This window comes from Pogoniulus pusillus, chromosome 39 (assembly GCF_015220805.1).
Source record: "Pogoniulus pusillus isolate bPogPus1 chromosome 39, bPogPus1.pri, whole genome shotgun sequence".
Lineage (NCBI taxonomy): Eukaryota > Metazoa > Chordata > Aves > Piciformes > Lybiidae > Pogoniulus > Pogoniulus pusillus.
This window is the reverse complement of record NC_087302.1, coordinates 4,795,109-4,822,074: the sequence shown is the minus strand read 5'-3', so window position 1 is coordinate 4,822,074 and position 26,966 is coordinate 4,795,109. Positions and strand designations below refer to the sequence as shown.

At 56.7% G+C, this 26,966-nt stretch overlaps 1 protein-coding gene across 1 annotated transcript in view; it reads right to left on the bottom strand.

Annotated features, from left to right (window-relative positions):
• Positions 1 to 26,966, bottom strand: part of MAPKAPK2 (MAPK activated protein kinase 2) — a 42,225-nt gene that overhangs the window by 10,045 nt on the left and 5,214 nt on the right. The window lies entirely within an intron of this gene.

The window sequence follows — 26,966 nt, the reverse complement described above, 5'->3', positions numbered from 1 at the left end:
TCCTGAACACCTCCAGGGAGGTTGTGGAGCACAGAAGCACCCAATGTGATCTTTGATCACATTGGGTGCTTCTGTGCTCCACAACCTCCCTGGGCAGCCTGTGCCAGTGTCTCACCACCCTCACTGCAAACAACTTCTTCCTAACATCCTCTCGAACACCTCCAGGGACACATTGGGTGCTTCTGTACTCCACAACCTCCCTGGGCAACCTGTGGCAGTGGGAGGGAGCATCCACAACCTCCCTGGGCAGCAGGTCAAGGAAGGTTCTCTTCTGCCTCGGCTGTGCCCTGTTCAAGCCACTGTGCCAGTGTCTCACCACCCTCAACCTGTGCCAGGGTCTCACCACCCTCAACCTGTGCCAGGGTCTCACCACCCTCACTGCAAACAACTTCTTCCTAACATCCACTTTCAACCTCCCCTCTGTCACTTCAAACCCATTCCTCCTCCTCCTCTCATTACAAGCTCTTATCAATAGTCCCTCCCCAGCCCTCTTGTAGCCACCTTCAGATCCTGCAAGGCCACTCCAAGATCTTCTCCAAGCCTTCACTTCTCCAGGCTGCAGAGCCCCAACTCTCTCAGTCTGTCCTCAGAGCACAGCTGCTGCAGCCCTCTGAGCATCTTGGTGGCCTCCTCTGGACTGGCTCCAACATTCTGCGCTTCTGTGCTCCAGAACCTCCCTGGGCAGCCTGTGCCAATCTCTCTCCCCACCCTCAACCTGTGCCAGTCTCTCACCACCCTCACTGCAAACAACTTCTTCCTAACATCCACTTTCAATCTCCCCTCTGCCAGTTTCAACTCATTCCTCCTCCTCCTGGCATTACAAGAAGCCAGGCTGTGGCACCTCACTGGCACAGCACCCACCCAGGAAGGATGCTGGGGCAAAGGCCAAGCGTGGCTGCTCTGTGGCTGGCAGCCAGATGAGCTCCAGCACGCCCTGAGCAGTGCCTCCATCCCCATCTAGTGGGAAGAGAGTGAAGCCAACCTGCCCTCATAACCTTCTGGACCTTCCTTCCTCGGCTAGAAAAAGCTTATCCCAGCTGCCTGCCATCTCCATACCCTCTGAGATGCCTCCTCAGTGCCCATCTACTCCGTGCCACCAGCCAGACAGCCTTTCTGCTGCATTTATGAGCACACTTGTGCCTCAAGCACTGCACCCCTGGGTGCCACCAAGCCTCCTTTCTTCCCTCTTTGCAGCCCCCCAGCAGCACTTCCCACCCACAACCAACCTGAGACTGGCAAGACTCCCTGCTAGTGGGCACAGAATGACCCTCACCACAGCTCCAGAGACCACCAGCACCCAGCCACAGGTGCCTGGGGAGAGGACAGAGCAAAGAGAAGCTCTTTAAGGGGACCCTGGCTCTACCCACAAGCAACTCTCAGTTGCCAGCTGCAGGAAGGATTTGCTCCTCTGCCACAGACTATTAATTACCAGGTTTGGCAGGATAAACAACCAGCCTTAATCATTACAGCCCTAAATATAGAGCAACAAACATGGCCAGCTTGAGCCAAGTGCATTTTCCTTCCTGTCTCCAACAGCTCCTGGGGTTAGGAGCAGCAAAAAACATCCTGGAGCAGGGATGCACCTTAGTGCAGCAGCGAGCAGGAGCTCTGCACCAAGGTGCAGCCCTGCTCTAGGGAAAGAACAGAATGGTTTGGGTTGGAAGGGACCTGGAAGATCATTTAGTTCCAAGCCCCCTGCCAGGAGCAGGGACACCTCCCACCAGCACAGCTTGCTCAATGCTTCAGCCAGCCTGGCCTTGAACACCTCCAGCCATGGGACCTCAACCACCTCCCTGAGCAACCCATTCCAGCCTCTCACCACTCTCCTGCTCAACAACTTCCTCCTCACCTCCAGCCTCACTCTCCCCACCTCCAGCTCTGCTCCATTTCCCCCAGTCCTTATAAGACCCTTTAAGGGGACTTATCCAACCCCCACCCCCTCCAGTGAGCAGAGATATCCTTAACTAGATTAAGGGAGATGCTGAAATGCTGGAAGGTGTTTGGAGAAGGGCAGCAAGGCTGGGGAGGAGCCTGGAGCACAGCCCTGTGAGGAGAGGCTGAGGGAGCTGGGGGGGTGCAGCCTGCAGCAGAGGAGGCTCAGGGCAGAGCTCATTGCTGCCTGCAGGGAGGCTGTAGCCAGGTGGGGTTGGGCTCTGCTGCCAGGCAGCCAGCAACAGAAGAAGGGGACACAGCCTGAAGCTGTGCCAGGGCAGGTCTAGGCTGGGTGTGAGGAGGAAGTTGTTGTCAGAGAGAGTGATTGGCACTGGAATGGGCTGCCCAGGGAGGTGGTGGAGTGGCCGTGGCTGGAGGTGTTGCAGCCAAGCCTGGCTGGGGCACTTAGTGCCATGGTCTGGTTGGTTGGGCAGGGCTGGGTGCTAGGTTGGGCTGGCTGAGCTTGGAGCTCTCTTCCAACCTGCTTGATTCTATGACAAGCAAGCTCAGCTCCAGCTGCACAAGGCAGGGAAAGAGGCTGGCAGCTAAAAACAACAACAAGAAGTGAGCTATTTCCAGCTGAGCTCTGAAGAGCCTGGCATGGGGAACCAGGATGCTGGAGAGAAATTAAAAAAGAGAGGGAATAAAAGGAAACAAATCCCCAAAACACCAAACAACCCCCCCCAGGTTGTGATGACATGCTGGGAAAATTGAGCAGCAGGAAGCAGACAGCTCACCCCCTTCTGCAGCAGACAAACAGGAGATGGGCAGAAACTCAGATCCCATTTGGAGAGGTCAATCTGAGAGCTTTTGAAAGCAGCTTAATTGTGTTGCTAACAAAGCAAGAGGCAGCAGCTTCCATTACCTGCCCCAGCACAGCCCTGACGTTGGGCTTTTGTGCTCAGCCACCTGCAGACCAGCCAACAGCTGCCCCACTGCTCTCCAAACACCCCAGCTGCCATCCATCTCCCTCTGCTCCCCTGCTCAGCCTGGGATGGATTGGGGATGGAGAGGTCCTCACCCAGCTGGGAGAGAGGCAGATTAAACCTCATTAAGAGAAGGATTTGGTCTGTTTAGGAAACGACCCTGGCAGCAGGTGACAGTGGAGTGATGGAGAGCTGAAGGCCAGGTGCACTGAGGAGGCATGGCCAAGGTCATCATGGCAGCAGCAGGGCCATGGTGATGTCTAAGCCATGGCTGAAACAACCCACAGGCCTCACCCACTGCACCCACACAACCTCCAGCCTGCCCCTTGGCACATGGCACCAGCTCCCTGTGCCTCAGGGATGTGCTGACCTGCTCTGGGCAGGGTGAGGGCAGTGGTGCCACCAGTTTCTCCTCCTCAAGAGGACAATGACTTTCCCTCCTGCTCCCTGCTCCACTCCTCAGCCACACTCAGGAGTGAAACCACCAGTGGGTGATGTCCTGGTGTGTCAGAGGTCGTTCCAGTCATAGGAGCTCTACACTGAAGATGCCTGGGGGTGTGTGGTAGCACTGCCCAGATGCCCAGTTCAGCTCTGGTACCCAGGGCAGGCTATGGCAGCAAAAGGATTTGCATCTCTTGGCTTGCAGCAAGGAGGTTGAGAGGGGGAAGCACTTCTGTGTTTCCTTGAGGTTCACAGGGGTTAACTTGCCCCCATTCCACCTCAGCTGTGGGTACCAGCGTGGGGGCACTCCCAGCCCCCACGAGATTTTGCAAGCACAGCAATCCAGAGTGCAAGCAGAGAGTTAACCCTTCACAGAGGGCAGGTGGCAGCAGATGGTGCCTCCAGCAGACAACTGGCACACTGGAAGTCAAGATGAGGAGGAATTTCTTCCCTTTGAGGGTGGTGGAGCACTGGAGCAGGCTGTCCAGAGAGGCTGTGGAGTCTCCTTCTCTGAAGACATTCAAAACCTGCCTGGACATTTCCATGTGTGACCTGACCTAGGTGAAGCTGCTCTGGCATAGGGCATATCATAGAATCAGGGCACACAGAATCAGGCAGGGTTGGAAGGGACCACAAGGAGCAGACAGTGCCAACCCCCCTGCCATGCCCAGGGACACCCTACCCTAGAGCAGGCTGCACACAGCCTCAGCCAGCCTGGCCTCAAACACCTCCAGGGATGAGGCTTCCACCACCCCCTTGGGCAACCCTTTCCAGCCTCTCACCACCCTCACACTGAAGAGCTTCTTCCTGACATCCAGGCTGAACCTCCCCATTTCCAGCTTTGTTCCGTTCCCCCTAGGTCCCTTCCAACCCCTACCATTCTGTAACAGCCTTGCTGGAACCTTCCACAGCTGCTCTCAGATCAGCTTTTCCATCTCTGTTACCTCCTGTTCCCCTTCCAAGAGACAGCTCCATGGATTTCCAGCTCTCCATCCTGGGTGGGCAGCATGGCACTGCCTGCTCACTCTGCTCACCCTCTCAGCCCAAGCACTGCAGCAGGCAGTAACCAGATCCCTGAGTTACACAAGTGTCCCTGGGACAAGGGCTAAGGGCAGAGCTGTGGGGGTGGCTCAGCCACCTCCTTGGAGGCAAAACCAGGTTTCAGCTGGAAAAGACCTCTAAGATCACTGATCTCACCCATCATGCCCAAAGAAGTCTCAATCATTCCCCCCCTCAGGGTGGTTAGGTGCTTTAGGTGGCAACTTTGCAGGTCTCCAAACCTCTCATCTCCTTCAACACCATGCAAGGGACGAGCAGGAGAGCTGTGCCCCTTCCCCCCCCCCAGAGCCCTGCACTGTCCCATCTCCACTTCCTACTGGAGCATCTGCCCAGAGGCAAGGGCCAGTCCAGCCTCACAGCCGTTGGAGAGGGAACTCAGCTTTCAGCTCTCAGAGCAGCAGTTTGACACCCCCCAGGTTTCAGCAGACAGCATTTGGTGCCATCCTGTGCCTTGGCTCAGCCCAGATCCCCCTGGAGCCATCACAGGCTGGGAGAGAAATTAGTCACCAAGGCTAAACACTCTCATTAGCTTCACTGGAACCCTCCAGCTGAAGCTGAGGGCTCTGAAGTTGTTCTCATCAACTCAGCCCAGCCTCTACCTACTTGGAACCCCCTCAAACCCCTGCAGCAAAGGCTCCTCCTGAGCTCCCGCAGCAGCTTTGGGCTTTTCACCACCTTGGAAAGACAAACTCTGGCAGCAGCTCCTGAAACACAACAGCTCAGGGGGGGGTGGCACCCACCCAGCAAATCCAACCCCCAGTGAGCTCCCCCTGCAGTGCAAGAAGTGAGGCTGAGAAACGAGAGGACTTCAACCAGTTCCTGCCATCACCCAACCCAAGCTTCAGCTCAAAGACAAAGGCTGGGGTCTCATCCTGCTTGCTCAGCACCACATTGAGTCGAACCACAGAAGGGTTGGGGTGCCAAGAGACCTCCTAATGTCATCCAGTCCAACCCCCAACCTTCTCACACTGAGCACAGTGAAGGTGAGAGGGTGCAAGGAAGGCACTGGAGCAAACGTGGGGGCTGGAGTCACCCCAGGTCACATTCCCTTGCCCGTGCACGTCCTCAGGCACCACTGATTCAGCCTCACCACCTCCTCCTGGGATGATGTACTATGAATCATGGTGGGTGTGCAAAGGAAGCTCCCTCCTTCTCCTCCTCCTCTAATGGCAGGGCAGAAGGTCCCAAACAGCACCATCCTACTGCTGCCCACCATGGGGACCACCAGAGCCTCAAACTGCTGCCATGGAGGAGACCACTCTGTGCTGACCCAGCAGCCTGCAAAGCCAAACTCACCTGCCCTGGGCCATGTCCAGGAGAAAGGAGGCTCAGGCAGAGAGCAGCACATCAAACTCTTCATCCTCCAGGGCTGCTCCTCTTGGTTCTGGCTCCACACTCAGCCCAGGCTCTCCAGCTGCTCTTGCAGGCAGGATAGTTTTGTTTCCTTGGGTATTTTGATCACAGCTGATTCACCTCAGTGCCACACACACACCCCACCTACCCTCCCCAGTGCCAAGCAAGCACTTCAACAAGCACCCCCTGCAACGGGACCCACAGCACCTCCAGGAGCTCTCCCCTCAGGACCTGCCTACACCAGGAGGGTTAAAATAAACTCCTCTCAAGTTGCAATAAAAATAACCCTAGGCTGCAGGAAGGCAGGTGGTCATCCTCCAAACCAGCTTCCCCCCCTGGAATGGGTTTCCCAGAGAAGCTGTGGATGCCTCACATCCCTGGAACTGCTTCAGACCAGGCTGGATGAGGCTTTGAACAAGCTGATCTAGTGGGAGGTGTTCCACAGCAAGGGGTGGGTTGGAACTGGATGATCTGATGAGCAGCTCTGCTCTGAGGCCAGGCTGAGAGAGTTGAGGCTCTGCAGCCTGGAGAAGAGAAGGCTTGGGGGGGGGGACCTTATAGTGGCCTTCCAGTGTCTGAAGGGGGCTACAGGAAGGCTGGGGAGGGACTATTGACAGGGGCTTGTGATGACAGGAGAAGGAGGAATGGGTTTGAAGTGGCAGAGGGGAGATTGAAAGTGGATGTTAGGGAGAAGTTGTTTGCAGTGAGGGTGAGGAGACACTGGCACAGGTTGAGGGTGGTGAGACACTGGCACAGGTTGAGGGTGGTGAGACCCTGGCACAGGTTGCCCAGGGAGGTTGTGGAGCACAGAAGCACCCAATGTGATCTTTGATCACATTGGGTGCTTCTGTGCTCCACAACCTCCCTGAAGGTGTTCAAGGCCAGGCTGGCTGAAGCCTTGAGTGACTTGCTCTAGGGAGAGGTGTCCCTGCTTATGGGGACTGGATGATCTTTGAAGTCCCTTCCAACCTAAACCATTCTGTGATTCTATCCACCACACCCAGAAGCACTCAGAGCTGTTGAGACTTTCCTGGGCCAGGAACCATTTCTGCTCTGTCCAGGCACGCAGAGCCCCAAAGGGTCCCTCCCTGAAGAGGTTTAAGCCCCAACAGAGCAGCTGAAAGCCTCATCCTCATGTTTTGCCCTTGGAAAGGCAGAGAGGAAAGGTGGCTTGTCTGGAAGAGGAGCTGCACATGGGGCCCACAAGAGAAGAAAGAAGTTTGCCCTTGAATGTCTGCAGGGATGGAGCCTCCACTGCCTCTGTGGACAACCTGTTCCAGTATTTCACCACCCCTCACTGTGAAGAATTTCCTCCTAGTGTTCAACTTAAATCTCCTCTGCTCCAGTTGAAAGATGTATTTGAGATCTCAGGGGCTGATGCCCCTTTGTTTGCTGGGTGGACACTTTTCCCTCACCAACCAGCCCCAGGAGCTTGGTTGGAAGATGGAAGAGAGACAAGAACTAAACTTGTAGCTCTGCCTTGGTAAAATGACCAAACCAGGATCTATCCAAGGAAAGATAGGATGCACAGGATGAGGAGATGGCTTTAAGGTGGAAAAGTGGAGAATGAGACTGGAGATTAGGAAGAAATTCTATCCACTGAAAGGGGGAGACACTGGCACAGGTTACCCAAGGAGGCTGTGGATGCTCCCTTCATGGAGGTGGCAACTGGGGGTAGTGGGAGGTGTCCCTGCCCATAGCAAGGGGTTGGAGCTAGAGGATCTTTAAGGTCCCTTCCATTCTATGAATGTAGGAACATGGCCCAGGCTGCAGCACCAGGATGACTCCAGGAGGGTAGCTGCTGCTCCTCCAAGCCTCAGAGTTTGCAAGGCAAGATGCTGCCACCCTTGTGGAGTGCCAGCAGCACCCAGGTGGATGCTGAAGCTTAGGCTGGGGCAGGAGCACAGCCAGCTCCGTGCACCAAAGGCTCCTGTCCAGATTCAGAGCAACGTGGAGAGGTTGGAAAAGAGAAAACTAAAGCCAGTGAGAGAGAATCCTTCAGAGGAGAGCTGCAAAGAGGGAGTGAGCCTGGAGATGCAATTCAAAGTGACACACACACACACGCTTGAGCTGCTCAGCTGCCTTCTCCAAGCCTGAACTGTGGAAGCACTGGGAGGGAGACCTGGAGCCAGAGCAGAGAGCACAGGGAAAGGCTTCCCACCACACTCAGCCAGGCATGAAGGGGCAGCGTGTGAGGAGCCAGCTGCACCCTCCCCCCAGAAGCAGCCTCCCTACTGATGCAGGATAATGCCTCTGCTCCTGAGGGCTGCTTCGTAGCAGGGCCGAGGGACAGAGGTGGAAGGGAGGAGGGATGGAGGTGGCTGTTGCACAACGCTGGCACAAGGAGACTCCTGCACTGGGGCCCCACTTGCCTGCCCACAAGCACTGCACAGCCTTCTGTGCCCTGCCAGCTCCCAGGCCACCAGCGCTGCAGGGGTCTGTGCCCACCAAGGGACGTCAGGACCCTCACCCCACAGTGGGTCCATGCCCACCAAGGGATGCTCAGGACCCTCACGCCACAGTGGGTCCATGCCCACCAAGGGATGCTCAGGACCCTCACGCCACAGTGGGTCCATGCCCACCAAGGGATGCTCAGGACCCTCACGCCACAGTGGGTCCATGCCCACCAAGGGATGCTCAGGACCCTCACCCCACAGTGGGTCCATGCCCACCAAGAGATGCTCAGGACCCTCACCCCACAGTGGGTCCATGCCCACCAAGAGATGCTCAGGACCCTCACGCCACAGTGGGTCCATGCCCACCACGGGATGCTCAGGACCCCCACCCCACATCCCCCCCTTCCCCAGGGCATCTGCTGAGCAGTTCCTCACCCCACTCTCCCCTGTGACAGATGCAGCAGCTATTCAGCCTTTTCAGGCTGCAACAAAAGCCTCTCCAGCACACAAAGGAGAGGAGAAGAAGAGAGGCCCTGGCTTAACCAAGAGCCACCTGCCAGGGGCCCGTGCCCCCACCCTGCAATTGGGGTGCTGCCCCCAGCCAGCCCTGCAGAACCCATTTCCCTCCAGCAAAAATCATCTTGGCATTTTGGTGTCAAGGGGATGAAGCTCTCAAGTGGGTACCCTGGATGCCAAGGGAAGGGGGGACCAAGAGAAGGGCTACCAGCACATTGGGGACAAAGAGGGAGCTGGTGGGGGGGAGCTGCAAAGTTCATGGGGGAAACTCAGAGCAGGTAAATGGCACCAAGGCAGCAGCACAAAGCATTGCTGGTGACTCATGGCACCAGCAGCAGGTTGGAGCTGGAGCTTGGGGAGAGAAATAAATAGTTACAGCCTCATTCCTCCAAGGAAAAAACCAATGTAGGTCCCCATCCATCCCCAGGGTTTTGGGTTGGGATTGTCCTCTTCTCCCCACACATCAGCAGTGATGGTTTAGGGTGATGCTCCTCTCCCCAGCAGCCAAGACCTCAGCCCAGGCCTTAGCCATGGTTAGCAAGGTCACCATGTCCTGCGAGGAAGAAGAGCATCCCAGGGAGCAGACCTGCCTGCAGCCATGGAGCCACCACCCCAGGCAAGACCTCCTGTGAATCCTACATGGAGGAAAAAAGGGGGTGCCATGGGGAAAGTACTCCAGCCCAGCCTGTCCCTTCCTCTTGGCAGCCAAGAGGTCACTTCCCATGAGAAGCCACCACCACCCCAGGCTGGGAGGTCTGAGTGGGGAAGGGCACAGCTGCTGTGGGGTGACAGAGACCCAGAGACCCCTTCTGTGCAAACCAAACCCCCACATCCCCCCCTACAGCCCCTGCTCTGAGGACATGCTGCAGCATTTGATCCACACAACACAGAGAGAGAAGAAGGAGAAGGAAGCCCAGGAGGGGCAACTGCCCTCAAGTGACAGCTGTGGGCAGAGGACCTGTTCCACAACACCAACCCTTTGGTGCCAGCTCCTCCTTCCAACCCCTCCCCGGGTTTCCTGCTGGGGGAAGAGGAGAGCTCCCATTTGTGCTTTTATGACGGGAAGTGGCTGATAGCTGCAGGCCTGATTAACACAGAGGTAAACACCACTATCAGTCATTAACTCACCACTGACCTGTGGCCTTTGCACTCCCCTCCCGCAGGCACAGCTGGAAAAACCCCTTATCACCACCCTGGCATCCTCCCCAAGCCAGCACTGCTGCTGCTGCCACCTCCACCAGCCCTCTGCAGCATGGTTGGGACATCCCCTTGCACCTGAAGGCAAATTCAGCCTCCTCCATGCAGCCCACAGACAGCTCCAGGCACCCAAAGCTGCTCCATCAGCCTCACACCAACACCGGGGACCACCCTGCCCAACCTCATCATTGCCTCCAAGCCCATCCCTTGGAGGGATTCCCCACACCTACATAGCATCATAGGGTCAGGCAGGTTGGAAGAGAGCTCCAAGCTCAGCCAGCCCAACCTAGCACCCAGCCCTGCCCAACCAACCACACCATGGCACTAAGTGCCCCAGCCAGGCTTGGCTGCAACACCTCCAGCCACAGCCACTCCACCACCTCCCTGGGCAGCCCATTCCAGTGCCAATCACTCTCTCTGACAACAACTTCCTCCTCACATCCAGCCTAGACCTGCCCTGGCACAGCTTCAGGCTGTGCCCCCTTGTTCTGGCCCTGAGTGCCTGGCAGCAGAGCCCAACCCCACCTGGCTACAGCCTCCCTGCAGGCAGCAATGAGCTCTGCCCTGAGCCTCCTCTGCTGCAGGCTGCACCCCCCCAGCTCCCTCAGCCTCTCCTCACAGGGCTGTGCTCCAGGCCCCTCCCCAGCCTTGCTGCCCTTCTCCAAACACCTTCCAGCACCTCAACATCTCTGCAATGGAGGAGCCCAGAACTGGACACAGCACTCCAGGGGTGGCCTGAGCAGTGCTGAGCACAGGGGCAGGAGAACCTCCCTTGTCCTGCTGCCCACACTGCTCCTGAGCCAGCCCAGGATGCCATTGGCTCTGCTGCCCACCTGGGCACTGCTGCCTGCTCTGCAGCTCCTCTCTGCCAGCACCCCCAGCTCCCTCTCTGCCTGGCTGCTCTCAGCCCCTCTGGCCCCAGCCTGTAGTGCTGCTTGGGGTTGTTGTGGCCAAAGTGTAGAACCCTGCCCTTGGCCTTGTTCAATCTCATCCCAGAACTGCTGTCTATTTTTAGACACAGGATCACTTGGCTTGGGAAAGACCTTTAAGATCACTGAGTCCAACTGAACCTGCCCACCCATTCCTCACATGTAAGCTGGAAGGGATTTAAGGGAGGGGCTCAGACTGCCCAGACCCTCCCCTGCAGGAGCCACAAACACCCAAATGCTTCCTGGCAGCTTCTGGCCTCCTGCAAGGCACATAAAGGGAGTTTCTTGGAGCTTAACCCAGGGGCAGGACCCACCTGAGGCCAGATGAGTGGCTGCCACCCCTGTCCCAGCCCAGTGATCCTCCAGCCCAGACCTTAGAGCAGTACAAATAAACATATTTAAAGAAAGGAGGGGGAGAAATCAAAGCCAAAGCCACACTGAAGGTCAATCACCCTGGAAGCATCACTCAGCCTGCTGCTGGAACCAGTGCAGCCTCAGGACATGCTTCCTCCACCAGTGCCAGGCCTGAGGAGGGATTCATTTACGCACCCTGGAAGCTGGGTGATGACAGCACAATTTGCATCCTTCTGTCCTTCCCTCAGCTCTTTGTTCAACAGTTTCTCCCTCCTCGTGGGCTTGGGCAATGACCTTCCTGGGAGGAAAGCAGGGATGCACAGCCCAGCTCTACCTTCTCCAGGTGATACCCTAAGGGCTGCAGCAGAGAGCATCCCACCAGCACCCCCTATACAATACCCGAGAGGCAGCCAGTTAGTGCCAGGGTAAGGGGTTGGCATCAGGCTCCTGAATGGGCAATGTGCAGCAGGCACAATGTGCAGAGTGGTCTGGATGGTTCTGGGCTCCCCAGTTCAAGAGGGACAGGGGATACTGGAGAGAGTCCAATGAAGCTGCTGAGGGGGCCTGGAGCATCTCTGTGAGGAGCAAGGGCTGAGAGCCTGCAGAAGAGCAGACCCAAAGAGCATCTGAGCAATAATCAGCAAGAGCTAAAGGCCAAGAGGATGGGTCTGAGCTCTTGTCAGTGGTGCCCAGGGCCAGCACAAGGGACAGTAGACACAAAATGAAACCAGGAGGCTCCATCTGAACAGAAGCAGCTTTGGTGTGAGGGTGCTGGAGGGCTGGAGCAGGCTGCCCAGAGACATTTGATGGAGTCTCCTTCCCTGCAGAGCTTCCAATCCCCTCCTGGCCATCATGATGCTGGGCAAGCTGCTGTGGGTGCCCTGCTTTAGGCAGGGGGGGTGGAGGGGATGATCTCCAGCACTGCCTCCCAAGCCTCCCCCAGGCTGCTGGGCTGCGCAGGGTGGCAGAGCTGCAGCCTGGTGACACAGGCAGCTCCCGCCCTGGGTGGCCTCTCTTTGTTGGCAGCTGCTTCGTTGTGTGCAGGGAAGGCCAGGCCAGGAGTGACACGGGGGGGGGAGGGTGCATGTGGTGGTGGGGGTGAGGATTTCATAACCTGCCTTTGTCTGCACAGGCGCTCAGCGAGCCTGGGGCCCCACGGCCACCCAGCAGCCTCCTGCCAGGGCTGCTCCCTGCACCTCCCATCAGCAGGCACAGAACCTCCTGGGATGCCAGCTGCACCTCTGGGAGCATGGAAACGCTGCCCTGGGTGGGAAGGGACCTCTAATGCTCATCCAGCCACAGGCCCAAGGGAGGTCAGGGGTTGGAAGGGACCCAAAGAGATCATCCAGTCCAACCTCCCTGCCACAGCAGGACCACACAATGCAGCTCAGGGCACACAGCAACACATCCAGACAGGCCTGGAAAGGCTCCACACAAGGAGACTCCACAACCTCTCTGGGCAGCCTGTGCCAGGGCTCTGGGACCCTTCCAGGCAAGAAGTTCCCCCTTGTGTTGAGCTGCAACCTCCTGTGCTGCAGCTTCCATCCACTGCTCCTTGTCCTATCCCAGGGAGCAGTGAGCAGAGCCTGTCCCCCCCTCCCAGCCCCCAGCCCTCAGATAGTTACAGACATTGATTAAATCTCCTCTCAGTCTTCTCTTCTCCAGACTAAGCAGCCCCAGGGCCCTCAGCTTCTCCTCAGGCAGTGCTCCCATCATCATCCTCATAACTCTCTCCAGCAGATCCCTGCCCCTCTTCACCTGGGGAGCCCAAAACTGAACACAGTACCCAAGATAAGGTCCAACCTCCCTGCAGTCCCCAGGGACATCTGCAACTCTGAGCAGCTTGCTCACAGCCCCTATCAGCCTGACCTGCAATGGCCCCAGGGCTGGGGCAGCTCTCAGGGCACCCTGGGCTGGGCTCTCACCACCCTCACCGTCAAAAATTCCTCCCTTCTCTCCAATCTGAATCTGCCTCTTTGAGTTCAAACCATCTCCCCTCGCCCTGTCCCATCAAGCCCTGCACAGAAGTTTGTCCCCAGCTCTCTTACAGACCCTCTTTAAGTACTGAAAGGTCACCACAAGGTCTCCCTTGAAGCCTTCTCCTGCAGCCAACCCTCCAGCAGCTGTAGGGCAGGGAGAGAGGCTGCTTGCAGCTGCCCCCCAGCAAAGCATGTAATGAGAAGGGATGCAAACGAAGAGGGAATGATTGCACCCCACAGGGGTCATTAGGAGCTGTTCAATGCCAAACCTCACTCACTACCTTCTCTCTCCTCCACCATCTTCCCCCCAACCCCCCCCAGGCTGAGCTGCTCACCCAGACCCTGGGTTGCTTGTGGCTTTCACCCCAGTGATGCTGTCCCTGCACGCCAGGCTGCTCCCCTTCTGCTCCTCCACTCACCACATGGCTGCTGCACAGCTCCAGCATCACAGGGGGTGGAAGGGACCTCCACAGCTCATGGAATCCAACTGCCCTGCCAGAGCAGGACCATAAACTCTAGCTCAGGTCACACAGGAACACATCCAGATGGGTCCTGAAAGTCTCCAGAGAAGGAGACTCCCCAACCTCTCTGGGCAGGCTGTAAGCACCTAACAGGACCTGCAAAGAGCTGCTGGGATCAGCTGTTTGCAACCAACCCAAGCAACACTCCAGACCCAACCCTGCTGGCCACAGACTGGTATCACCTGGAAGGGCCCTGGGGAGAACATCTAATCACAGGATGGCAGAGGTTGGAAGGACCTCTGGAGATCACCCAGCCCAGCACCCCTGCCAAGGCCACTACTAAAGCAGGGTCACCCAGAGCAGCCTGCCCAGGATCAGAGTGTCCAGAGAGGTCTGGAATCTCTCCAGAGATGGAGGCACCACAACCTCTCTGAGCAGCCTGCTCCAGGGCTGCAGCACCCTCAAGGTAGAGAAGCTCCTCCTCGATGTTCCAATGGCTGCTTGCACATCCTCTTGGCTGCAGTGCCAGGAAGCACTTCAGGGCGACCCTGGACCTTGAAGCAATGCCAGGAAGAGCTGCAAGCCTCCCACCGCCCCCCCACAAGCTAAAGCAGGCTGCCCTTCCTCCCCCAGCCCCCTCTCTGCCCTTCCTCCCCCGGCCCTCCCTCCCCTCCTCTCTACCCTCCCTCTCCCTGCCCTTCCTCCCCCATCCCCCTCTCCCTCTCCCCTCCCAGCCCCCTCACCCCCTCTCCCTCTCTCTGCCCTCCCAACCCCCACTCCCCCTCTCTCTACCCTCCCAGCCCCCTCACCTCCTCTCCCTCTCTCTGCCCTCCCTCCCCCAGCCCCCCTCTCTCTCTCTGCCCTCCCTCCCTCTGCCCCTTCTCCCTCTCTCTGCCCTCCCCCAGCCCCCTCTCCCTCTCTCTGCCCTCCCCCAGCCCCCTCTCCCTCTCTCTGCCCTCCCTCCCCCAGTCCCCTCTCCCTCTCTCTGCCCTCCCTCCCCCAGCCCCCCTCTCCCTCTCTCTGCCCTCCCTCCCCCAGTCCCCTCTCCCTCTCTCTGCCCTCCCTCCCCCAGTCCCCTCTCCCTCTCTCTGCCCTCCCTCCCCCAGCCCCCCTCTCCCTCTCTCTGCCCTCCCTCCCCCAGTCCCCTCTCCCTCTCTCTGCCCTCCCTCCCCCAGCCCCCTCTCTCTCTCTCTGCCCTCTCTTTCTCTCTGCCCTCTCCAGCAGCCATCCTGAGGCTGTTTCAGCAGGGAGGAAGACACAGTTGTGCTTCTATTTCTGCCAAGCCCTTCTCTGCATCCTGCTGGCACCTCATTAAAGCTCTCAGGACTCAGTGGCTATTCTTAGTTCCCCGCAGGCTTTCGGCAGCCCCAAGAGCTTCCCTGGCACCTGTTGGCAGCAGCCACATGGTCCCACAGCCCAAATGGAGCCCAGCCCAGCAGCAGCCCATTCAGCACCTCAAAAACACCTCAGCCACCAAGCCTGTGAACCTCAGAGAACGACTGAATGGTTTGGGTTGGAAAAGCCTTCTGAGATGATCCAGTCCAACCTTCAACCCAACCCCACCGTGGCCACCAAACCCTGGCCCCAAGTGCCATGCCCACAGGTTTCTTGAACCCCTCCAGGGATGGGGACTCCACCACCTCCCTGAGCAGCCTCTTCCAGTCCCTGAGCACCTTTTCAGGAAGGAAATTTTTCCTCATCTCCAACCTAAACCTCCCCTGGTGCAACTCGAGGCCATTTGCTCATCTGACACAAGGGAGGAGAGCCCAACCCCCACCTCACTGCAACCTCCTTTCAGGGAGCTGTAGGGAGCAAAGAGGTCTCACTTCAGCCTCTCTTTCTCCAGATTAAACACCCCCAAGTCCCCCAGCTGCTCCTCCAGATCCTTACCCAGCTCCATTGCCCTTCTCTGGACATGCTCAGGGACCACAACACTGCTTAGGTTGGAAGAGACCTGTAAGAGCATCGATCCCAACCATCAACACTGATGAGTCCTGGGTGCAGGCATCTCCAAAAGCAGCATCAGAGAGGAGAACCTTCAACCCCTGGGCATTAAACACCAGGGAAAGGTCCTGCTCAGCAGCAAACAGCACAGAGCAAAGGGTCACAGAATCACAGAATCAGTCAGGGTTGGAAGGGACCACAAGGAGCAGACAGTGCCAACCCCCCTGCCATGCCCAGGGACACCCTACCCTAGAGCAGGCTGCACACAGCCTCAGCCAGCCTGGCCTCAAACACCTCCAGGGATGAGGCTTCCATCACCTCCTTGGGCAGCCCAGTCCAGGCTCTCACCACTCTCACACTGAAGAACTTCTTCCTGACATCCAGGCAGAACCTCCCCATTTCCAGCTTTGTTCCATTCCCCCTAGGTCCCTTCCAACCCCTACCATTCTGTAACAGCCTCGCTGGAACCTTCCACAGCTGCTCTCAGATCAGCTTTTCCATCTCTGTTACCTCCTGTTCCCCTTCCAAGAGAAAGCTCCATGGATTTCCAGCTCTCCATCCTGGGTGGGCAGCATGGCACTGCCTGCTCACTCTGCTCACCCTCTCAGCCCAAGCACTGCAGCAGGCAGTAACCAGATCCCATAGAATGGAATTGTAGAATCAGGCAGGGCTGGAAGGGAGCACAAGGAGCAGCCAGTGCCAACCTCACTGCCATGCCCAGGGACACCCTACCCTAGAGCAGGCTGCACACAGCCTCAGCCAGCCTGGCCTCAAACACCTCCAGCCATGGGGCCTCAACCCCCTCCCTGGGCAACCCATTCCAGCCTCTCACCACTCTCCTGCTCAACGACTGAAAGGCTCAACGAGTCAGGTTCACTGCTCTGATGACTTCCAGGAGATAACTTCCTGGCAAGCCCATCCCAGCACCGCTGCAGAGCTGCTTGTGCAAGACCCACCCAGGTTTTCTTCACAGCCTGCCCAGCACAACAGGGCAGAGAGGTTGTGAAATGGCTGAAGAGGAAGAAAGAGGCTGGAGGACATGGAGCTGGCCAGAGGAGGCTGTTTCAGGTGATGATGGCACCCACAGCCTGGCTACATCCCAAGCCAGCAGCTAAGGGAGCTGCGAGGGCCAGCACTGGTGGTGCCAGCCTGCTGGCGCTGCGGGCACAGCCCCTGCCCGCTGATGCTGTGGGCACAGCCCCCGCCTGCTGATGCTGTGGGCACAGCCCCTGCCTCTTTGCTAACCCAAGTGGAAATGGAAGAAAGCTGTTCTTAAACGTTCACAGAACTCTAGAATGGTTTGGGTTTGCCTTCAGGATTGTCCAGCTCCAAGCACCCTGCTATGGGCAGGGTCACCTCCAACTACACATTGAGAGTCCTGTGCTGCTGTGACACAGGCTCAGCATGGGCCAGCAAGAGGGGCACTGATGTCCCTTAGCATCTCCACAACTTCTCAATGGCTGGGACTTGATCTCAAAGGTCTTTTCCAACTGAAATACTTCTGTGATTCATGTCTCAGATCCTCTGAGGTCAGGGGGGGACCTACCAGCACTCAGGGGCTCATGGCCCTTAGTCCTTTCCTGAGGTCATGAAGGAAAGGTGGAGTTAATGCAACCATAAAACCTCCACACCCCAACAGAAGAAGGGGACACAGCCTCAAGATGTGCCAGGGCAGGTCCAGGCTGGATGTTAGGAGGAAGTTGTTGGCAGAGAGTGATTAGCACTGGAATGGGCTGCCCAGGGAGGTGGTGGAGTGGCTGTGGCTGGAGGTGTTGCAGCCAAGCCTGGCTGGGGCACTTAGTGCCATGGTGTGGTTGGTTGGGCAGGGCTGGGTTCTAGGTTGGGCTGGCTGAGCTTGGAGCTCTCTTCCAACCTGCTTGATTCTATGACATCTGCCATGACCCTGAATCTCATGGAGACATGCAAAGCCAGGCTTGATGGGGGTCTGAAGAACCTGAGCTAGTTGGAGATGTTCCTGCTCACTGCAGGAGTTTGCACAAGATGAGCTTTAAAGGTCTCTTCCAACCCAGTGCATTCTATGATCTTCTAGGACCAGCAAAGCTGGAGAGGTGGAGCTCAGAAGGGGCAACCAGGGGAGCTGGCTAGAGTCAGGGACACATGAAGCAAGGCAGCAAAGCTAATCACGATGCTCAAGGACATGAGTCCATCCCTCCAGCCATCCCAAACCCATCAGCCAGAGTGGGTAAGGATATCTAGCAAGAGCACAGTCCCAGCCTGGCTGGGTGCCCCAGGAACATTCAGATCTGGGGTTGCATTTTGAACTTTATCTCTGGTTTAGGCTGCAGCTCCCTGGCCAGCCAGGCACAAAATCACATGGGGCCCTGACGCCAGCAGCTCAAATAACCTCATTACCTCTGAGGCCAAATGCTGTGCCAGCTGCAGAGTGCCCCAGCCAGCATCTTCACCTGCCCTTGGTCACAGCAGAGCTACCAACCAACCCAACAGCCTCACTCCTGGGAGGATGCCATCCTCCTCCCCAGCAGCATCTGGCAGGGCTGGTGGACAAGCAGCTCCCCAGGAGCCAGCAATATGCTCTGATGGCCAAGAAGGCCAAAGGTCTCCTGGGTGTGTGAAGAAGAGTGTGGTCAGCAGGTCAAAGCAGGTTCTTCTTTCCCTCTACTCTGCTCTGGTGAAGTCACATCTGGAGTATTGTGTCTGGTGCTGTGGCACCAGAGACAGGAAACCACTGGAGAGAATCCAGAGGCTACAGAGCTGCTGAGGGACCTGGAGCAGCTCTGTCAGGAGCAAAGGCTGAGAGCCTGCAGAAGAGCAGCCCCAGAGGGGAGCTGAGCAATGCTCAGCAACAGCTAAAGGCTGAGGGGCAAGAGGATGAGGCTGGGCTCTTGTCAGTGCTGCTCAGGGACAGGACAAGGGGCAATGGGCACAAACTGGAACCAGGAGGTTCCATCTGAACAGGAGAAGAAAGTGCTTTGGTGTGAGGGTGCTGGAGGCCTGGAGCAGGCTGCCCAGAGAGGTTGTGCAGTCTCCTACTACAGAGACTTTGAAAACCCATCTGGAGACATTCCTGTGCAACCTGACCTAGGCAAACCTTCCTCAGCAGTGGGGCTGGACTGGATGATCTCCAAGTCCCTTCCATCCCCTGCTTTTCAGACCAAAGAGACCCACAGCTGAGCTCTAGGTGCTGCAAGATGTGCTCAGAGAGGCCCCACACTGCTACCCCATCCTGTATCCCCCTCCAAACAGCAGTTCCCATCCCACCACAGGACACTTAATGTCTCTTAGCATCTCCAACAAAACTCAGTGGCTGGGACTGGATGATCTGAAAGGTCTTTTCCAACTGCAGCAATTCTGGGATTCATGTCTCAGGTCCTCTGAGGTCAGGGTGGGGATTTACCAGCACTCAGGGGCTCATAGCCTTTAGTCCTCTCCTAAGGCCACAAAGGTGGAGTTAATGCAACCATTAAACCTGAGGGATGCTCTAATCCCCACCTCGAAATGGGAAGATTTTCAAAGGCTGAGAACTCTGAAATGACTCAGCCAGGAGGCACAAAGGCACAGCAGCTTGAAAGGCTCTTAGAGCTCTCTGCATCCAGAGCAGCTCCTGCCTGTCCTGCCCTAACCCCATCCAACCCCCTCCGTGGAGGAAGAAGGCAGAGAGAGCAGAGAGCCTTCCCCAAAAGGAGCCTCCAGGCATGGGTCACACACACACAGTCCCCGTGCCAGCCTCAGCTGGAAGGAGCCCATGTTCCACCATCCTAAAGCCAGGAGAGATGAAGGGCATCCAGGGGAGGGGATGGGACCCACTCAGCAGTGGGATGTGGGTCTCAGGGGCTTTTAAAGCTCAATGCAAATACTGCCACCAGAGAACACAGAACCATTAAGGTTGGAGACCTCCAAGACCATCAAGTCCCAACCTTCCACCCACACTGGTCTTGATCCAGGCCAGGATGCCCACTTGGGCACACACTGGCTACTCATCACCTACTCTTCACACCCCCAGGTCCTTCTCCACTCCCCAGCCACTGCCTTCCAAGTCTGTAATGCTGCATGAGGTTGTTGTGGCCCAACAATCAGGTCAGAGAATCAAGCAGGTTGGAAGAGAGCTCCAAGCTCAGCCAGCCCAACCTAGCACCCAGCCCTGCCCAACCAACCACACCATGGCACTAAGTGCCCCAGCCAGGCTTGGCTGCAACACCTCCAGCCACAGCCACTCCACCACCTCCCTGGGCAGCCCATTCCAATGCCAATCACTCTCTCTGACAACAACTTCCTAACAACATCCAGCCTGAACCTCCCCTGGCACAGCTTGAGGCTGTGTCCCCTTGTTCTGTTGCTGGCTGCCTGGCAGCAGAGCCCAACCCCACCTGGCTACAGCCTCCCTGCAGGCAGCTGCAGGCAGCAATGAGCTCTGCCCTGAGCCTCCTCTGCTGCAGGCTGCACCCCCCCAGCTCCCTCAGCCTCTCCTCACAGGGCTCTGCTCCAGGCCCCTCCCCAGCTCATCAGGTGAGGTTGGATATAAAGATCCAATCACTGAGATCATCCTCAGGTTGGGTATGCTCAACATCCCTGGGCTATGCTGCAACTGACTCAGCATGACTGGTGAGACACTGGCACAGGTTGCCCAGGGAGGTTATGGATGCCCTCTCCCTGGAGGTGTTCAAGGCCAGGTTGGAGGAAGCCTTGAGCAGCCTGGGCTGGTGGATTGGAGCAGAGGACCTTCAAGGTCCCTTCCAACCCATTCTATGACTTCTGTAGCAAATGTGCTTCCTGCTCATGCATCCCAACCATGCAACCAGTACAGGCTGGGAGGTGATCTGCTGGAGAGCAGCCCTGTGGAGAGGGACCTGGGAGTGCTGGTGGAGAACAGATTGGATGAGGCTTTGAGCAACATGAGCTAGTGGGAGGTGTCCCTGCCCAAGGCACGGGGGCTGGAATTAAATGAGCACTAAGTTCCTTTCCAACACAAACCATTCTGTGATGATCCTACAAACTGCCCCAGCTCCAAAGAGCTCTCCTGGGCAGCAATGCTCCTGTGCCAGCCTTTGAAGCTGGATCACCCTGATCTTAAAACCCACTCCCCAAAGCCAGCCTGTGAGCTCAACACACCTTGAAGACCCTCTCCCAGCTCTGCTGCCTTCAATCCCTGCCCATAGAGGGCAGAGGAGCTGAACAGCACTGGGCAGAGCTGAGGCTGCCCGTGGGGCACCAGGCAAGGGCTGCCTGGATGAGGCTTTGAGCAACCTGAGCTAGTGGGAGGTGTCCCTGCCCAAGGCATGGGGGCTGGAATTGAGTGAGCACTAAGTTCCTTTCCAACTCAAACCATTCTGTGATGATCCTACAAACTGCCCCAGCTCCAAAGAGCTCTCCTGGGCAGCACTGCTCCTGTGCCAGCCTTTGAAGCTGGATCACCCTGATCTTAAAACCCACTCCCCAAGGCCAGCCTGTGAGCTCAACACACCATGAAGACCCTCTCCCAGCTCTGCTGCCTTCAACCCCTGCCCATAGAGGGCAGAGGAGCTGAACAGCACTGGGCAGAGCTGAGGCTGCCCATGGGGCACCAGGCAAGGGCTGGGAGGCCACAGGAGCTGGCTGGTGCTGGGCTGCATCAACCACCCTGGACTGCTGCAGACAGCCCCAGCGAGGCGAGGGGAGGCACAGAGTTATTCTTGGAAACCAGGAGGTGAGGTCATGCTGCCTGAATGCTGCAACTTGAGGCCAGACACACGGGGCCAGTTGTGCTTGGAGAGCAGCCTGGCTCCTGCCGCGGGCAGCCGCTGGCAGCGAGCGGCACCGGAGGGTTTCCGAGCGGTGCTGGGAGCCTTCCTCCTGTGGTTCTCAGCAGCCTGGGAGCAAACCCCAGCAAAGGGATGGGTTTCAAAGAGCATCAGAGACTGACTCTGCTGCAAGGCTCTCAGACCTGCCCCAGCGTGGTGGCATTTGAGGATCAGAAGGTGGCAGATGCTAAGCTTGAGAGCGTTAGCAGCAGGGATGGCCAAATGGGAGGGTTGGAGCAGCTCTGCTCTGAGGACAGGCTGAGAGAGTTGGGGCTGTGCAGCCTGGAAAGGAGACCTTGGAGTGGCCTTGCAGGATCTGAAGAGGGCTACAGGAGGGCTGGGGAGGGACTATTGACAAGGGCTTGTGATGACAGGAGGAGGAGGAATGGGTTGGAAGTGGCAGAGGGGAGACTGAAAGTGGATGTTAGGAAGAAGTTGTTTGCAGTGAGGGTGGTGAGACACTGGCACAGGTTGCCCAGGGAGGTTGTGGAGCACAGAAGCACCCAATGTGATCAAAGATCACATTGGGTGCTTCTGTGCTCCACAACCTCCCTGGAGATGTTGAAGTCCAGGTTGGATGAGGCCTTGAACAACCTGTTCTAGTGGGAGGTGTCCCTGTCTATGGCAGGGGGGGTTGGAGCTGGCTGAGCTTTGAGCTCCCTTCCAACCTCAACCACTCTATAAACAACAGCTGCCAACCCAACCACTCCTCTGGATGCTTCCCATGCATCCTGCAAGCCCTGCAGCACCCATCAGAGGTTCATCCATCCTTAAGGGGTGAGATAACCTTCAAGGGTGCCTTTCAACCCACTGCATTCTACAATGATTCTATGATCCCATCACATCCTGAAGGTTCTGGGAAGACAGAAGTGATAGAACCAGAGAGAATGACCTCAAGTTGCCCCAGGGGAAGTTTAAGGTTGGACATTAGAAGAAACTTCTTCACTGAAAGGGTTCTCAGTGGTTGGAATAAGCTCCCTAGGGGGGATGGTTGAGTCCCCATCCCTGGAGGTGTTTAAAAGCCACAGAGATGTGGTGCTGAGGGCCATGGTTTAGCCCCAGCCTTGGCAGAGTTAGCCAACAGTTGGCCTGAATGATCCTGAAGGGCTTTTCCATCCCAAATGATGCTGTGATTCTTAGTCACCATCTCAGGCATCTTTCAGGCACCCCAGGTGGGAAATTTCTGGAGTTTTCCTCTCTGCCATCTACTCATGGTCCAGGAAAACCCATTGGGAGACCTGGCTCTGCCTGCACAGCTTCCATTTACACTTCACAAGCTGCTTTAGGTGTTCTGGAAGAGGCAGCATGTGCCCAGCAGAGCTCAGTGCCTGCTCACTGCCCAGAGGCAGAGCCAGGCTGCCAGCACCTCCAGCCAAGCTCTGTCCTACAGAGGCATTTCTACATCTCAGGCTTTCCCACCACGAGTGCTGGCAGATGGCAGAGACCTTGCCTAGGGCCAGCAGGGGCTCAGTGTGAAGGACAGAATAATGCTTCTGTTCAGCTTCACTTGGCTAATAAAAGCCACACAGACTCATCTGCAGCACCTCCTCCATCCCTCAGCTTTCTGGGCTGCATGGCTGAGCAAAAGGCAGGAGGTGAAGGTGGCCAAGCCCTCCCAAAGTGCTGGGCTAGGGGATTAGAGGAGGGCAGCCCTCTGGTCTCATCCACCCTTACATTGTCTTTCCTCAACCCCTTGGGTTGGAAACAACATCCCTGAGTGAACATTTCTGGGGAGAAACAATGACAGTGCTGTTCCCAAGAGGAGTTGGGACCAGATGAGCCTAGAATCAAGGAGCAACAGGTTCCAGCTGGAACCCAGGAGATTCCACCTCAACATGAGGAGAAGCTTCTTTGGTGTGAGGAGGCTGGAGCCCTGGAGCAGGCTGCCCACAGAGGCTGTGGCTTGGACTTGATGATCTCCAGAGGTCCTTCCAACCCCTAGCACTCTGTGATTCTGTAATCATAGAAGTGTTGAGGTGGGAAGAGACCTTGGAGGTCATCAAGACCTTGGAGATCATCAAGACAGCCTGCTCACCCAGAGCTCACAGTCCCACCACTTCTAAGGCACCTCCACTAACCCCCATCCCTCAGCACCACACAGAATGGTTTAGGCTGGAAGGGACCTCAAGGATCATCCAGTTCCAACCCCCTGTCACAGGCAGGGACATTTCCCACTAGAACAGGTTGCTCAAGGCCTCATCAATGTGGCTTTTAAACACCCCCAGTGATGGTAACTCCACCACCTCCCTGGGCAGTCTGTGCTGATGCCTGAGAACCTCTTCTAGGGAGAAATACCTCCTAAGATCCAACCTGAACCTCCCCTGGCACAGCTTGAGGCCATTTCCTCTTGTCCCATCACCTGCTGTGTGTGAGAAGGGACCAACCAACCTGGTGCTCAGTGATGAACTCACAATCACAGGAGCTGCATTGTGGTCCTGTGGGACAGTGAAGGATTCATCCCAGAGCAAGCAGCTCAGCTCCTACACCCAGCACTGCTTCTGACAGGCTGCAAGCCCTCCAGGAAATCACTGCCTCTCAGCTCTCCATCTCCTTCTGCAAGGCCTCTGCCTGATGACCTCTGATTATTCTTAAGAGGAAGAGCCCCACCACTTCCTGAGCCTGTGCTGAAGTGAAAACCCAGCCCTTGCTCCCAGGCTGTTGTCAGCCCCTCTCAGCCAGAGCTCTGACTCCTCAAGAACATGCAAGGTATTGAAGAGCAGCTTAGGGCAAATCCCAACTCATAGAATCACAGAATGTCAGGGGCTGGAAGGGACCTCCAAAGATCATCTGGTCCAGCCCCCCTGCCAGAGGAGGATCACCCAGAGCAGATCACACAGGAATGCATCCAGAAGGTTCTTGACTATCTCCAGAGAGGGAGGCTCCACAACCCCCCTGGGCAGCCTGTGCAAGGGCTCTGCCACCCTCACAGGGAAAAAATTCCTCCTCAGGTTCACATGGAAACTGCTGTGCCTCAACTTCCACTCACTGCCCCTTGTCCTGGCACTGGGCATCACCCAGCAGAGCCTGGCTCCAGCCTCCTGGCACTCACCTGCACATATTCATAACCATTAATGAGGTCACCTCTTAAGTTTTCTCCTCTCCAAGCTAAAAAGCTCCAGCTCAAATGGTTAAAACAAACTCAGCATCCCCCCTCCAGTTTGCAGACTCCTTTGGTCAATGAGATAATAAACCACTGCCTTGGAAAAGTCCCAGTGATGTCACTACACTTCCCACAGCTTCTCAACCATGGTTTGCCCCAGAAGACCACAGCAAAGTCATTTCTAGTGATGGAAAATACATGGCAGAGTTCATCAACATGAAATCCCTCCACTGAGCAAGGAGCAGAGAAGTCCAGCAGACACCCAAGTGAGTTCTTTCCCCATGAGTGTGAGCCCAGCATCTTCATCTACCTCATCATTTTGGTTTCCAGCTGGATATTCTGGAGGACAAAGCATTTGGAGGGTACAGGCTGGGGCCAGAGTGGCTGAGAGCAGCCAGGCAGAGAGGGATCTGGGGGTACTGGGAGAGAGGAGCTGAAGAGGAGGCAGCAGTGCCCAGGTGGGCAGCAGAGCCAATGGCATCCTGGGCTGGCTCAGGAGCAGTGTGGGCAGCAGGACAAGGGAGCTGCTTCTGGCCCTGTGCTCAGCATTCCTCAGGCCATCCCTGGAGTGCTGTGTCCAGTTCTGGGCTCCTGAGTTGCAGAGAGATGCTGAGGTGCTGGAAGGTGTTTGGAGAAGGGCAGCAAGGCTGGGGAGGGGCCTGGAGCACAGCCCTGAGAGGAGAGGCTGAGGGAGCTGGGGGGGTGCAGCCTGCAGCAGAGGAGGCTCAGGGCAGAGCTCATTGCTGCCTGCAGCTGCCTGCAGGGAGGCTGTAGCCAGGTGGGGTTGGGCTCTGCTGCCAGGCAGCCAGGGACAGAACAAGGGGACACAGCCTGGAGCTGTGCCAGGGCAGGTCGAGGCTGGATGTGAGGAGGAAGTTGTTGTCAGAGAGAGTGATTGGCACTGGAATGGGCTGCCCAGGGAGGTGGTGGAGTGGCTGTGGCTGGAGGTGTTGCAGCCAAGCCTGGCTGGGGCACTTAGTGCCATGGTGTGGTTGGTTGGGCAGGGCTGGGTGCTAGGTTGGGCTGGCTGAGCTTGGAGCTCTCTTCCAACCTGCTTGAATCTATGATTTCAGCTGAAGCTGCAGGAAGCCATAGGAAATGAGGCTCTCTGCTCCTCTGCCCACCTCACTGTGACAGCAGAAGGCCACCAGCTACACAAAGATGCTCATCTACAGAGCTGCTGGGCTCTGCTGCTGTCAGCTCTGAGACACCTGCCCTGTTGCCACAACAGGCACCTCAGAATAACAACAAACCAGTGAAGTACTCCTGGCCTCCTTCCTCCTCCTCCTCCAGAGGAAGCATTGCTCACAGGTTATGGGATGAGAGCAATGCAGAGAGTGCTTCACAAGTGCCTTGGAGCACCAAGGATGCTCCAGCAAAAAAAAAGGCTGCCAGACAAGGGGGAATCTGCAATCAGCCTCCATGGTCCTGGGAAGGCTTTTTCAGCTCTTCCAAACCTCCTTCAATCCAGGTATGGATTTCCTGCTTTGGAGCTGGGGTTAGGAGTGAAGGTTGATCATCTTAGGTGCATTAACAAGAGTGTGAGCAGCAGGTTGAGGAAGGTCAATCTCCTACTCTGTTCTGTCCACATCTGGAGCTCTGTGTCCAGTTCAGGTCTCTCCAGTTCAGGGAGGACAGGGAGAGATTAGAGAGTGTCCAATAGAGAGTAGAAGGAGGATGAAGGGACTGCAACATCTGTCTGCTGATGAAAGGCTGAGAGACCTGGAGCTGTTTAGCCTGGGGAAGAGAAGACTGAGAGGAGGTCTTATTAATGTTCCTAACTATCTGAAGGCTGAGGGGCAAGAAGGGGCCAGGCTCTTTTCAGTGGAACCCAGGAGGCTGCACCTCAACATGAGGAAAAACTTCTTTGGTGTGAGGATGCTGAAGCCCTGGAGCAGGCTGCCCACAGAGGTTGTGGAGTCTCCTTCTCTGGAGACTTTCAGGAGCCATCTGGATGAGCTCCTGTGTGACCTTCCCTAGAATCAACCAGGTTGGAAGAGACCCCCAAGCTCATCCAGTCCAACCTAGCCCTATCCAATCAACCAGACCATGGCACCAATGATTTGTTTTAGAGGAAGCCTGCTCCTGGAAGAGCTCCACCAGGTGATGTGTACAACAGAGAAAAGACCTCCCCATCACTGCCCCCAACCCTCCAGCCTGCCCTTCCTGCCATTTGCTTGCCAAACCAAGACAGCCAACCAGCAGCCTAAAATCTGGCCTGAAGATCAGTCTTGAAGGTGGAATTTGCAGAGGTGGACCTTGCTCCCAGCCCCACCATCACAGCCTGCCTCACTAACACCAACAGCCTGACCACAGTGAACAAGCCAGGTCAGCAGCGACCTACATACAGCAGCCTGTACCCAAATTACAAGCCTAATTTCACCTAGCAATAAATCAGACCAAGGCACAAAGAAGAAAGGGATAAGAAACAACCCAGATCTCCCATTTCAGCCCCACTCATCAGCTCTCCACCAAGCTGATGTTCCCACCTCGAGGTAAATCACTAGGTTAGGTCACAAGGTGACAGGGATCATCAGTGCTCTGCTTCCCAAGGGATAATACAGGCTTGATGGGGCTCTGAGCACACTGTTCTAGCTGGGAATGCCCCTGCTCACTGCAGAGG